This window comes from Megascapheus bottae, chromosome 8 (assembly GCF_031878675.1).
Source record: "Megascapheus bottae isolate mThoBot1 chromosome 8, mThoBot2.hap1, whole genome shotgun sequence".
NCBI lineage: Eukaryota > Metazoa > Chordata > Mammalia > Rodentia > Geomyidae > Megascapheus > Megascapheus bottae.
In genome coordinates, this window is record NC_143516.1 from 27,470,126 (window position 1) to 27,485,026 (window position 14,901).

At 38.5% G+C, this 14,901-nt stretch overlaps 1 long non-coding RNA gene and 1 other non-coding gene across 2 annotated transcripts; both read left to right on the plus strand.

Annotated features, from left to right (window-relative positions):
* Positions 1–1,023: 1,023 nt before the first annotated feature.
* On the plus strand, positions 1,024–6,956 carry LOC150059707 (uncharacterized). The gene is made up of 4 exons (XR_016536397.1): positions 1,024–1,131; positions 3,777–3,886; positions 5,180–5,269; positions 6,811–6,956. It is a non-coding gene; the product is annotated as an uncharacterized LOC150059707 (long non-coding RNA).
* On the plus strand, positions 1,447–1,518 carry Trnae-cuc (transfer RNA glutamic acid (anticodon CUC)). Its single transcript has one exon. It is a non-coding gene; the product is annotated as a tRNA-Glu (tRNA).
* Positions 6,957–14,901: the final 7,945 nt, after the last annotated feature.

Genomic DNA, 14,901 nt, shown 5'->3' on the forward strand with positions numbered 1-14,901 from the left:
GGGTCTTTGTGAGTGCTGGGCAAGCCCATGATTAGGCCATGCTTCTGGCCCTATTACTGCAATTTTCTATAGAGCTTACGTTTCAAAATAAAATCTTGATACCAGAGGTACAACAGGGCTCAAGTGGTAGAGCACCAAGCAGCCTTAAATGAAAAACTAAAGGACACGGTGCAGTAATGAGACAGAGTGAATAAGAGTGGAGGAATGGTGGGGTGAAATCTACTAAATGTAAACAGAAGTCCAAACATAATAATATCTGCACTACGGTTTTGTTCAAAACCAGATACCGTGGCTTGTCTCCTTACCTTGCAACTTCGAGGTCAGAGCTCCACCTACTGAACGCCCTGTGGAAAAGGAGAGCACGTCCCACCTAAAATACATGTGTTAGCCTCGGCAACTTCTGTTAATTTTCGTGTTGGTATATGAGCAAGTAATCTCAGACAGAGTTGCTGAACACAAGAAGACCATTAACATTGAAGGGCTTCACCTAATTTTGTTCGTGATGGATCAGGCTGTGGACCACACCGGCGCCGGATGCTGTTCTGAACAAGTTCATTGCAAATGTCCACGTCCTGCTCGGTGGCAGCACTGAAGTTCTGGCATTTTCAACCCCAAGCGAGTTTGCAGCCAGTGACTACTCTTTTCCTGAGAGTTTTCTGACTTGTGGCTGTAGTAAGGTTTCCTGAGCCTGGGAAATTGCATTTCCTGGTGTGTGTGTATGTGTGCAGGATTTTATGGGGACAAGTGAAACCAGTTGCGCAGATGGCAGTAGTGGAGAAGGCGAAGATGAGAGAGCCTGGGATTGCAGCGGTCTCCGGCGTTCCGGCGCAGGGGCTGGGCGGGGGGGGGGGGGGGGGGAGGGGGGGAGGGGGGAAGAGACACCCACCTGGGCTTGTGCGCATGCGCGTCCGTTGCCTTTGCGTTGACGGACCAGTGCACACACACACTTGCAGGTGGACGATTGGGACCCAAAGGCCATTATTCGCACTTAGGAACGACGAGTGCTGTGCGTGTCTGGTCCCTTCACCGTGACATCTGCTCGGCCAACGGCCATCTGTCTGTCTGTCGATTTCCTGTAATGTTGGTGTCGCTTAACACCGCATCGCCGAAAAGAAAAGAAAGGCGAAGAAGGTTAGATTTGGAGAAAGTGGCCGGGATGGCTAAGGAAGAATAAAGTTGGGTAGGGGGGCAGCTGGACTCAGAATTTTAGGATGCCCGTTTTCAGCTCAGCCATCGGAAGAGGGTGTGGGGGTGCGGGGGGGGGCGTCCACCTTAGCAGTCACCTTGAGGTTTCCTGGACGGGGTGGGAAGGTGCCTTGCATGGGAGTTGAAACTCCTGGATAGGAGAGCGAAAGTGTACTGGACACAGCACGCCCTCTGCTGGTCGGAGCTGTGTATATAAGTCATACACAATGAAGGATATCAAGCGAGGGTTTTTCTCAGAGCTCCCTGGTGGTCTAGTGGTTAGGATTCGGCGCTCTCACCGCCGCGGCCCGGGTTCGATTCCCGGTCAGGGAAAGCCTCGCTTTTTTTCCCCCTCATCCACTACAAGTACGTCTTTTTCTACTAAATATTATGAGGACTTAAAAAATAAATATTTTATTTTCTTCATCAATGGTTACTTTTCTTTTGATCGGTAGTAAAAGCACCATTTAAAAAACATGTTACTCAAACTGAAACTTAAAATACAAAATTATAGATATTAGTATAGTATTATTACTATAAATATTGACAATTACGATATAACGATACAAACACTAAAGAAGTCCCCGATTCTAAAAATACACGAAGCACAAGCTCATAATTTTTTTCCCCAAGAACTACTAAACTTGAAAACTTTTTTACAGAGCTCAACCCTTGAGCCTCAACACCATTTTCGGCTTTTTTTTTTTTTTTACATGTATGTGGTACTGAGGAATGGAACCTCTTCGTGCATACTAGGCAACTACGTTACCACTAGGCCAAACTCCCAGCCCCCTAAAGTTGAAAACTTTTTGAGAAGAATATGGATGTATTTACCAGCAAGGTTTTTGTTTTGTTTTGTTTTCCCCCTAAAAATCCAATCTTTATCTGATCTTGAGTGTGACCAATAAAGAAAGAAGATAATTTTAAGAGGTATTATGCTTCTTTTATTTCATACTTACATCAAATTTATAGTTATAAAACATTTACATTAAAAATACCTTAAATGTATATACTAAATTTGAACTATTGGGTATCAGTGGCTCACAACTATAGTCCTAGCCACTCAGGGTGCTGGGCTCTGAGGACCACAGTTTGAAGCCAGACTGAGCAGGAAAGTCCTTGAGACTCTTAACTCCAATTAATTATAGAAAAAGTTGGAACTGGTGCTGTGGTTCAGGTGGTAGAGTGCTAGTCTTAAGTGAAAAGGAGCTCAGGGACAGTGCTCAGGCCTAGAGTTAAAAAAAAATAAAAATGAACTATTTTTCTCTATTATTTGTCAATCCAAAATCTTTTTTCATTTCATTGTTTAATTGGGTAGCTAGCTTGATACATATTCTTTTAAAACTCCAGTTAATTATTTTGTCTTAAGTTTTTTGAAAAATTCATAAAACTATAGTAAATTTCTTTTAATACCAAGTGGCAGCTTTTAATATGTAAATCATACAGTCTTCTCTGCAGAATACCTTTAAATATATAATTGGGAATTTTTATATTTCAGGAAAAGTGTACCTTGGGAGATTCCCCAAAAGAAAATATGGAAATGTAAGAATCAAGGACAATAAAAAGTATTACAATGTAGAAATTACTTTTTTTAAAAAAAATCCTAAATGTTTTAAAAACACTTCTACCTTCTGACGCTTTTTGAGTTGACAGGGATATGTTTTGTTTCCATTTCATTTAAAAATCCTGACTCTCACCACAGAAGAAAAATAGACGGAAAGCTTGATTTCAACTAGAATGGTTTATTTTGTTTTCCCCTGGGCTATGCTGAATGTTCATAAGTGCTTCATGATGTGTCCTGTCACAGCGTCCTGGGGTTCAGAAAAGATGGGCTTGAGCTCTTCCTCGGCACTGCCTTCTCCTCCTCACCAGCATGGCTGCCCTCAGGCCTCTGGTGAAGCCCAAGCTCCTCAAAAAGAGGACCAAGAAGTTCATCCGCCACCAAGCAGACCCAGATGTCAAGATGAAGCCAAACAGGTGGAACCCAGGGGTATTGACAACAGGGTCCGGAGGAGATTCAAGGGCCAGATCTTGATGCCCCACATCGGCTATGAGAGCAACGAGAAAACAAACACATGCTGCCCAGAGGCCTCCGGAAGTTCCTGGTCCACAACCTCAAGGAGCTGGAAGTGCTACTCCAATAAACCACCAAAACGGCAAAAACGAAAAGATGGGTTGATCTTGGTGCTTTCAGAAATTTCACTTCCCTCAAGAATTATGTGTGTGTGTGTGTGTGTATCATATATATATATATATATACATATATATATATATATCAGACTACCCATTGATTGTGTGATATGAGCAATACTTTCAATCATCACAATATATGTTGAAGGAAGGGAGAAGGAAACAGTCATCAATTGAAAACTGGTTCATAAGCTGAACATTTCATTTACAGAATGACTGTATTTACCTAGGTTCTCCAGAGAGATTAAACCAATAGAAGACAAATATAGATAGACAGACAGACATATAGAGACAGACAGTCAAACAGATAGACAGACAAATATATAATGGATGAAGAGATAGATAGGTAAATGCAATAGGATGTATTGTGAAATGGATTTATTTTACTCATTTGATTATAGAGAGTGAGAAGCTTGAAATGGTCCATCTACAAGCTGGTCAGCAGTGTGTCTCAATATCAAGTTTGAAAGCCTCAAAAGCTCATGGTGCGATTCCAAAGCAAGCCGCATGTGTAAGTCCTGGAATGTCAAGGTAGTAGTGTCTGGATTTCTTGCCTGCTTTTTTTTTTTTTTTTTTTTTGCCAGTCCTGGGGCACTGGCTTTGAGCTTTCTCAAGGTTAGCACACTACCACTTGAGCCATTTTTCTTTGGTACATGGAATTGAACCCAGGGCTTTGTGTATGCTAAGGCAAACACTCTACCACTAGGCCAAACTCCTGGCCTGGAGTATCTGGATTTCTAATGTTCAAATGCAGAGTGTCCCAGTTCTGGGATAATATGAAAGATCTTGGTGGTTAGTTTTAGGTGTCATCTTCATTGAATTAAGGCATACCTGGTTTTATCTATGGGGATGTTTCCACAGGAGCCGGCCTCATAAGGCTGGGAGGAAGGTATTGGACTCACTATGGGAAAGGACCATTCAATTAGCTGTGGGCCTGGATGGACTACAGCATGGACACTTGCAATGGGAACAGTTATGACTCCTGGGTTTTGACGAGGGGTCTATGTTAAGAAATGATGGGTGATGAGGTTAGGCAGATTTGAGCTAGTTTATGGAGGCCCTTCAGACAAGTTAAAAAGACACAAAGGGAATCCAAGAGGACTTGGCGTCTGCTAGAACCCGATGGGTCCAGTAAAGGAAGAATCATTACTGGCTCCATGATTTCCTTTTGCGCTCAACGTGGTGGCATAAAAACTTCTGATAGGGAGGTGGAAACAGAGAAGCCGAGTGGGAAGAGAAGGTATGTTCACTTTGTTCTTCCCAGACTCAGCAGAGCCAAAGAGTGATTCGAAATATGAGGGAGCTTGGCTGATATATTAGGGTTGAAAGTATAGCTTTTGTAGCTATTAGCATAGCGGTTTGAAAAGGTTCGTGATCTTGCTAAAGGAAAGTATATGCAGCATTGTGGGGGAGGGAAGAACTTTACTTAGCATCTAGCCAAGAGCTTGACGTTTTCATGTAGTCACCCATACCTTAAATATTTATATATAGTTATTTGGCATCAATTTAATATTTAAGATAAAAATAAAAATGACGGTGAGCTAAATTTTTAGGATAATGACATGCCAGAATTATTAGGCTGGGCAAAATTCCATTCCCCCCCTTTATATATATATATATATATATATATATATATATATATTATTGTAATTAATAAAAGGGTTACATGATATTTGCCAGAAGGTGCATTAATTCCCATACATTGATATCCTTTCACATGTCTTGGTACCCATTACCCCCCTCACACCCCCCACCCTTCCATTCCCCTTTATAACAGTTTACAATGGTATTTTTCTGAAGAAAGTTCCTGGCAGGTTGGAAATGGCAAATGTGAAAAGAAACCACAAGATGGCATCCTGGTCTCATGTGTCTCATTCTGATTCTTCAAGTCTAGGTAATCTATTTACTTTGGAAATGTTGAATGTAGGTAAAAATTTATGTGTGCATAGAGAAGAATAGATATTTTTAATTTGTTCTACTGTTCTGTGTGTGTGTGTGTATGTGTGCGCGCACGCGTGTGCATGAATTCGCTTGTATAGACCCTGTGCTACCAGATTAAATTTTGGGGAAACTCACTCAAAAGTACATCAGTCCAGCATGACATTCACCCATTCATTCCTCCTTTGTGTATTCATGCCTTTAGCCAATGTCCACAGAACTTCTGTACCAGGTGAGGAGCAAAGAGGTTTCAGAGACTCAATTACAGCTCCAATTCCCTTTGTTTTGTTTTGTTTTGGTAATTAGACATGAGTCTCACAGAGCTCCCTTCTTGGGCTGGCTTTGAGCCATGATTGTGATATCTCAGCTTCCTGTGTAGTTAGGATTACAGGTATGAGTCATCTGGATCAAAGCACAGTATTTCAGCAAAGAAATACATCAAGATAGCTCATCCAAAAAAAAATAAAAGATAGCTCATCCACAGCATAATATAATGATAACAGCTGGCACCTGGAATATAAAAGATATGAAAGAATACATTCACTTATAACCATATTGTATCACAAATGACCAGATCTTGGAAATTAGGGGACCTTATTAATATCATTATGGGAAAGATGACCTTAAGGGGTCCCCAGTTTTATTCATCGACAAGAGCAAGCTCTGGTCTAGTTTATATTCTTTTAACTCTGAAATTCTGTGAATCAATGAATGTGTTCATTAAAAGCAAGAAGCAAATGTTGCTAATTTTGTGTAAAGAGAGTAGTTGATAAAGGGGGAGAGATACGAGAGTAGAAAAATAGAAAGTTGTTTATAAAACCAAATGTGTTTTATTTTGGACTTACATATTTTGAATATTTGAATTTGAATCAACCTGCTCTTCCATTAATTGACATACACTATGTCCAATTTTATAAGTATTTTCTAATTTAATCCTAAGAAAATAGATTCTTTTAAAAATCTACTTAAGAAAAAGAATCTACTAAAACAAAACAAAACAAAACAAATTTTATACACATTTAGTGATTTGTCCGGTTATGCAGTAGAAATATGTCATACTCAGATTTGTCTGATTTCCTGATCTGTTCTTTTACACTATTTAGTTTAATGGCCTTTATAATAGTAAATTTAATAATAAATACATACTTTTATGGTATTTAGTAACTAAAGAATTAAAGTTTCTAAGAAATAACAACCACTGGTGAAAGTAGCTAAGTTCACTAGAATTATAAAGATGATCTCAACTTTTTCTTCAATAGTCTGTTAACTGCCAAGTGTCTCAGTAAGTAAGCACAATTTAAACAAAACTGATTAATAGACTTGATGAGAATAATTTAATATACATTCTCCTAGATATGATTGTAAAGTTACACTATCTTTAGGTACACAAGTGCTTAATGTACCAGTATAGAAAATTTACTTACAGACTTTCAAATTCAATGTTATGTATTTTGAAAAAACAATTGCACAAATAACTTTCACCACTTTTCTCACTAGGTCATATCCTGAAAACCATTTGTGAACTCACTGCTCCTTTTGTTTCAAAATCCTGATACCCGGAGCAAACAGACTGTCTGCTGGATATTGGCGCTTGAGGAAGTGGCTAATGCATTTCTATTGAGTTATTGCTCCTATGTTGTTTTGTCTGTGGTTCCCTCTCTTGGGACTCCTTGGGGTTTGAAAATCACATCAAAGGGGTAGCTCTGGGGTGAGAACTAATCCATATGGGCCTGATAATTCATGCTTTTCATTCTGGGACCCGTTCCCATGATAGTCTTGGTCAGGAGACACTTGGCCTTTCAAGACTGTTCTCTTGGTACAGCACATATACAGTAAGTGTATTCAATAACTCAGCAATGGTAAACTCATGGATCTCTTTTGCTGGGCACAATAGCTCCCCCCCACAAGCCTTCTAGTAGCAGCAAAGATATGTGTTAACACAGACAACACTTCTCCATTTTTCTATGAGGTTGGCCATACATACCCTCATCTACACCCAATCATCTGTATTAGTCTATGGCTACTATTCTGCAAGCAGAAATATGTTGAAATAATACAGTAAATTTAATAGTGGAGACTTGTGAGACAAAAAACGTGGAGAGCTTAGTTCTCACGGAGGAGTGGCTTATGGCTGTGAACAAGGAATGTGCTATGAGAATGTCATATGGTCTGGGTGCCTCTATGTTTTGTCTTCAAGCTGTGAAACTATCTCTATCATCTGTCCACATCCCCAAAGAATCCTGATTTAAGCAGCAGGACAGACTATGCAGCATGAAGACAGAGGCTAGAATCCTAGCTCAGGATATAGTCCAAAAATAACAAAACAATTATCAAAGCCTCCCATCCATCATGTTGTTTTACTGACAAAAATATTTTAAGAGCTCTCTGTAATGAGGAAAAAATTTAAAAAGAAGAATTGAGAGATCTAGGAAGCAGGGTTGTACAGTATAGTAAATAATGTTCAGCTAGAAAACTTATAAACAGGAAATGAAGATTGAAGACACTCAGTTATTTTAGGAACATATGAACATTTTTTTCATATATTTTTATTGTAATTAATAGAAGGGTTACATTATATTCACCAGATAGAAGGTGCATTACTTCACATACATTGACACCCTTTCTCATGTCTTGGTCCCCATTACCCTCCCCCCCACCCCCATCCCTCATCTTGTTTTACCCCCTTCCCTAACCAATTTCAAATAACCAAATACAAATATATGCAATATATCAGATAACAAAGTGAGATACTGTAACAATATGAGATAACCAAGGGACAGCAAAAGAGATGAGAGATAACATAGTACATTAAGGACAACAATCACTCATTACATGGCTTTTGTTTTTATAACCTAGAGGTCCTTTCATTTAGTGTCACAGTGTATGGCCTTATGTATGTGGGTTTTGCTCTACTGTAAATCTCTGCTAGGAGAGCCCAAGGTTTCTACTGATGACAAATGAGGGAAACCATTGAGCCTATGTTCCTTTGAGTCTGGCTTACTTCACTTAATAGGATTTTTTCTAAGTCTTTCCATTTCCTAACAAATGGGGCAATGTCATTCTTTCTGACAGCATCATAGAATTCCATTGTGTACAAATACCACATCTTGTTGATCCACTCATTAACTGAGGGACATCTGGGTTGGTTCCATATCTTTGCTATGGTGAATAGTGCTGCAATGAACATCATTGTGCTAGTGGATTTAGTATGCCCTTGTTTCTGGATGATTGGGTAAACGCCAAGTAGTGGAATTGCTGGGTCATAGGGGAGCTCTATGTTTAATCTTTTGAGGAACTGCCATACTGCTTTCCATAGTGGTTGAATGAGTTTGCACTTCCCCCAGCAGTGTAGTAGTGATCCCTCCTGGCCACATCCCATCCAGCATCTGTTGTTATTAGATTTTTTGATCCTGGCCATTCTAACTGGAGTGAGGTGGAATCTTAGAGTTGTTTTGATTTGCATTTCTTTTATGACCAGAGATGTCAAGCATTTCTTCATGTGTCTATAGGCCATTTTTGTTTCTTCTTCAGAGAAGCCTCTCTTTAAGTCTTTGGCCCATCGTTTAATGGGATGGTTGTTTCTTTGGATATTAGTTTTGGGGTGATTCAATTTTTGAACTGTTGATATATTTCAGATATGAGGCCTTTGTCCGTTGTATGGTCAGTGAAGATGTTCTTCCATTTTGTAGGCTTCCTATTTAATTTACTATCTATGTCCTTTACCTTACAGAAGCTCTGCAGTTTAATGCAGTCCCACTTATCCAGCCTTTCTCTGATTTGTTGTGTTTCTTGGTCTTTATTGAGAAAGTTTCGACCTGTGCCAAGGAGACCTAGTGTGTCTCCTATTCCTTCTTGTAAAGTTTTCAGTGTGTTGCCTTTTACCTCTAGGTCTTCCATTTGGAGTTAATTCTAGTGCAGGGTGACAAAGAAGGATCCAACTTTAGTTTTCTGCAGGTACTTAACCAGAGGCTGTCTTTCTTCCATTCTATTTTTTTGGCTCCCTTGTCAAAGATTAGGTGGCCATAGGTCTGTGGTTTAATATCTGGGTCCTCAGTTCTATTCCATTGGTCTTCAGGCCTGTTCTTGTGCCAGTACCAAACTGTTTTATTATAGCTCTGTAATAGAGTCTAAAGGTATTGGAATTCCTCCTGTGCTGTTCTTTCTGCTAAGAAGTGTTTTTGCTATACGGGGTCTTTTATTATTCCATATAAAATTTTGGATTGCCCCTTCCATTTCTCTGAAGAATGACATTGGGATATTGATTGATATTGCATTGAATTTGTAGATAGCCCTTGGCAAGATTGTCATTTTCATGATGGTGATTCTTCCAATCCAGGAGCATGGGAGGTTTTTCCATTTCCTTAGTTCTGCTTTAATTTCCTTTTTCAGGGTTTTAAAGTTTTCATCAAAAAAGCCCTTTACGTTCTTGGTTAAGATAATTCCTAGGTACTTTATTTTCTTTGAAGCTATTGCAAAAGGAGTTGCTTTCCTGATTGTTGCCTCGTTTCTCTCACTGTTGGCGTAGAGGAAGGCAGTTGATTTTTGAGGGTTAATTTTATATCCTGCTACCTTTCCAAAGTTTTGAATCAGCTCAAGCAGCTTGGGAGTGCTGTCTATAGGGTTCTTTAAATACAGAATCAGGAACATATGAACATTTAAAATTTAAAATTTAGCACCACATTTATAGAAAGTGAGACTTAATTTTTTTTTTGTCCTGGGGCTTGAACTCTGGGCCTGGGAGCTGTCCCTGAGCTCTTCAGCTCTTCAGCTCCTCAGCACCTCATCACTTTTAGCCACAGTGTCACTTCCAGTTTTCTGGTGGTTATTTGGTGATAAAAATCTCATGGACTTATTGCCTGGGCTGGCTTTGAACTACGATCCTCAGACCTCAGCCTTCTGAGTAGCTAGGATTACCAATACAATGAAAGTTCAAAAGAAGACACTGTAAAGCCATCCTGCCCAAGTTATTCATCTTTCTATGCTTTAGGAAAGGTGTATATACACCTAGAGTATATATGCACATGCCATTTCATGTAAAATGATGTTTTTCACTCCCATACACTGTAGAATGACAATAGGAAACCGAATACTTAGTCTGTAAAAGGCTAAAAACATAGGAGTTTATAAGCATGTGTCTAGGCATACGATTTTGGAAGAACCATGTCCTATTTTTAAGTGATACTTAAAATATTCTAAACTCTAGGTTTAAAAGTTTAGGTTAGTTTAAGCCCCCCGATAATCAGAATTACTAAGGTGAATAGGCTACTGGAAAGGTCATCACAGGTGAAGAATGTTCCAGTATGATATGATGGACTGAGAATGTATACACAGGCAGAACAATCCAACAGTTTCCTTCAAAAAAAATCTCTTACGTAGATTTAATGGAAGAGATTTAATGGAATGGGGTTCAAACTCAATGTGCTTAGCACCTTGCCTTAATTATTTTTTCCTGACTTTTGTCAACGATTGTGTGATTTTTAGAATATCCAATGATAGCCCCTGAAGATGGTAAAATGACCTATTAAGGTAGGATAGATGTGATCTTCTTGAAAATTTAAACTGAACACCTGCCAAAATAATTTCTCTATCTCCCTCTCTCCCTCCTCCCTCTCTCTTTTGTTGGTAGTGAGGCTTCAACTCTAAGAATTACTCTTCTGGATTGTATTTTAGAATAAAATGGGGTTGCTTTTTCCTTTATCCTTTCATCTACTAAAAAAAAAGATTAAGACAGTCATGGAGGTTTTCTTCTATCACTGCAGAAAATTGGCTTAAAATAAGATATAAGAGGAACAGGAAAGATAATCCCAAAGGCTTCATTAAGATTGAAAATTCCTTTACGCTCCTATCACTAGTCTAAAGTGATCCCCAGCTGGTGGAAATCTGGTTGAAATCTCAATGAGTCTGATTCCAAAACATAGTGTATAAAGCCACTGTCTAGGGAGCCAAAAATTGTAATTAAACAGATCTAAGTTGAGTCCTAGATAAACCTGCTAGATACAGTGTTAAAAAAATTATCCTCTTGTTTCCCGGTTCCTAATATGTAAGTCAGTACAATAACAGGGCAGTTACAAAGTTTAAATGAGGGATCATCTCAAACACTTAGTCTGGGACTTAGGACTACATTTGATTTTTTCACTAGCCTTGTGTCTTGCAATGAGTGTTGATTCTGATGGTTATAAGACCAGATTCCTTGACTGATCTCATTCTTTCTTTTTCCTTTGAAGTTAGACAGTCGGGGGTGTCCTGGGGAAAAGTAGCACCCGGTGTCTAGAGAACCATCATCCATATGCTCTGGCACCTCACACCAGATTGTCTAAACTCAGGGGCTTTTTTTTCTTTTTAACATCTCCCATTCAAGTTCAAAGACTTATGCTTCCCAAGAATCTGAGCCATAGTCACAGTTTATGATGTCATGCTTGCTGTAATGCTTTGTGGGTGGTGGTGAAATATTCCAACCTTGGTCATTGCTCAGATGTTCAGGAATTAGAAGAGGAAGTCAAGCTCCATTCTTCAGTAAAACACAGCAGAGCAAGGAAACGCAGTCCCACTGGGAAATTAAAACATGTAAAGCTAAAAGAATACCTCTATCTTAGATCATTAAATAGACAAGGTCAATCTAGACTCTGATTTGAGTATGACTCTATCCTAAAACGCAATACTTTCAAAGTGAGAAAAAAAATGTAGCTACATTTTAATCCATGAACAACTCTAGCCATGGAATTTTAAGTTTTGTTCATCATTTTCATGTTGTGGTAAATGGGCTGTATTATGATCAAGGTGTAAAGTGTAAAGTTGTGTTTTAGTGGTACTTTTTCCTCAAAAAATTCATCTCCAAACAAGAGTATATCCTGCAAGTGATGGCATTTTAGATTTATGGGACTATGAAATTCTAAAGTCCTATTATTTGGTGATTATGAAATCTAAGATAATGTAAGAACAATTATACACACATATATACCTTATAAATATATATAAAGTAATCCAAAACATCTCATTAAAATTATAATACATTACATACATGGAAAAGAATCACTGATCATTAATATTGGGACATTTTTGCTCCAGGGTTACTTTTAAAATATCTCTAATGTCTTCAAACATGATTGGAATGAATGATATTTATAATAACAAAATATGCCAAGAAAAAATCCCTTTATTTTGGTCTCAGGTTTGAATTCAGGGCTTTCTATTTGCCTACTCTACCATTTAAACCACATCTCTAAAACTTTTTGCTGTTTTATTTTATTTTTTTTCATTTTTTCTGTCATGGGGCTTTAACTCAGAGCCTGGCACTGAGCTCTTTTGCTCCAAGGCTTCTGCTCCTCCACTTTGAGCCACAGCAACACTTTGGAACTCCTAGTGTTTAATTGTAGATAAGTGTCCCACGGAGTTTCCTACCAGGGCTGCCTGAGCTCCTCAGATCTCAGATTCCTGAGCAGCTAGGACTACAGGTGTGAGCCACCAGTGCTGAGCCCTGGTTGTGGTTTTCTTTTCTTTTCCTTTTTTGCCAGTCCTGGGGCTTGAACTCAGGGCCTGGGCAATGTCCTTGGGCTTTCTCAAGAGTAGCCCTCTACTACTTGAGCCACAGCATTATTCCCAGCTTTTTCTGTGTATGTGGGATTGAGGAGTTGAACCCAGGTCTTTGTGCATGCTTGGCAAGCACTCTACTGCTAGGCCAAACTCCCAGCCCCTTGGTTATTTTTTTGATAAGGCCTTACTTGTTGCTTGAGACATTTTGGACCTGGTGTAGTTGGGATGACAGCCGTGTGTCCCTGTATCTGTTGGCTGAGATGGAACCCCATGAGCTTTTTCTCCCCCTTGAATTGGCCTCAAGCCATGATCCTATTGACCTCTTAAGTAGCTACACTTACATGCCAGAACTACTGCACACAGCTTCAGCTTGTCTCCTGCTTTTGAGGGTCCCTGTGGATAGCTAAGGCAGCAGTAATACCTGTCACAGCTAGAGTGGAGAATTGTACTTCTATATCCCATATGTTCCTACACACCTCTCATACCACCTGACATACACAGAATAGTGCTGGGTATGCGTCCATTATTCAGTAAACACTCCCTGACTTAGAGACATGAAATATGAAACAGTTCTAACTGCCCTCTTCTCCCGCACCCCCCACTTTTAATGATTGAAAAAAACCTGAATTCTAAAATTCTTTACTCTTTTTTTCATCCTTGTAGAAACCTTTTAAGTTAATTTTGAGTAAAATAAAACTACCAATAAGTCAAATCCTAAAGGTTCTTTTTCCCAGAGGCATTCTGAAAGCGCACATGTATACCTTTTCTATTTTTTAATAAACTTGAAAATTACCATACTTAATGGTGATAGATTGCTTCACAAAAACACACACATGAGTTACAGGTAGTAAGTGCAATGCCAAGTTAATACGAACAATGAAATGTGACTTAAAAGCTGATAATATGAGAACATTGATCTTGGGCTAATTTATATGAAAATACTGAAAGTTACTGACGGGGATGATCTTTAGGAACACTGCCTTATTAACTTCTTGGCAAGCTGATGAACAGATATTTTATGACTTTCAAACTGAAAAATACTATCTGGAGATAGGAATATAAAAAGAAAAGATATGAGGTGATTTGTAGGATTAACCTTAATTTTAAAAAAAGTCCTTTTGTCCTCTGCAGTTTCCATTTGCAAAAAACCTCAAAATTCTTTGAACACTGACATCACAATAGGCACAGAATCACCTATTAGATCTTAAAGTGAAATGATTTATGTTTATTCTTCACAAGCTATGATTAAAAGACAAACTCTACTTATTACTCATCTTATGTGCTACCTAGTTCCATCAGAACTATCAAAAGACATGAGAACCAGAGGGCATATCATAGATAGGAAGAATAAAATAATTTGGTCTTTCTTCTTTAAAAACATATTTATAGACTGTAAAATATAAACTATGAGTTTTATTTTTCAAAATTGAAGTACCACAAAAGCTCTTTGCTTTTTTCTTTGAGTATATTAATATGCTCAAAAGTTTTCACATTAAAAAAAGGAAATGTTTATTAAGGTACATGGGATTTGCGATCAGGATTCTTATAGCTGCCAATCATATACCGATATGATATTTTACAAATATTTCACATGTTTTGAAGTTACAAAAGGGACAACAGATTTTAGCTTATCATCCATATTTGGTAATCACTGATTTGGAAGTTTTCTATTTGCACCAATAATTATGTTTAAGATGAGAAGGCAATGCTTGGCATGATGATAAATGCCTATAATCTCAGCACTTTGGAGACTGAAGAAAGAGAATTAATTGAAGCCAGTATGAGCTAAATAGAGAATCCCACACCATTTTGGGTTACATGGCCAGGTCTTTTCTCAATAAATAGAGAAATGGTAAAGGAAACTGATCATTGCTTGCCTCGTTAACTTTCTATGTTTCACTGATTTATAAACTCACATAAAGTAAGCTTATTCGAGTCAAGTCGTGAATTCTATCAAATAATGTGAAGATAGACATTAAAACCCACGCTTAAATTGTTAGTAAGGAAGGGTTTACTTGAAATGCACATCAACTTTCCATTTCTGAAAAGCAACTCGGC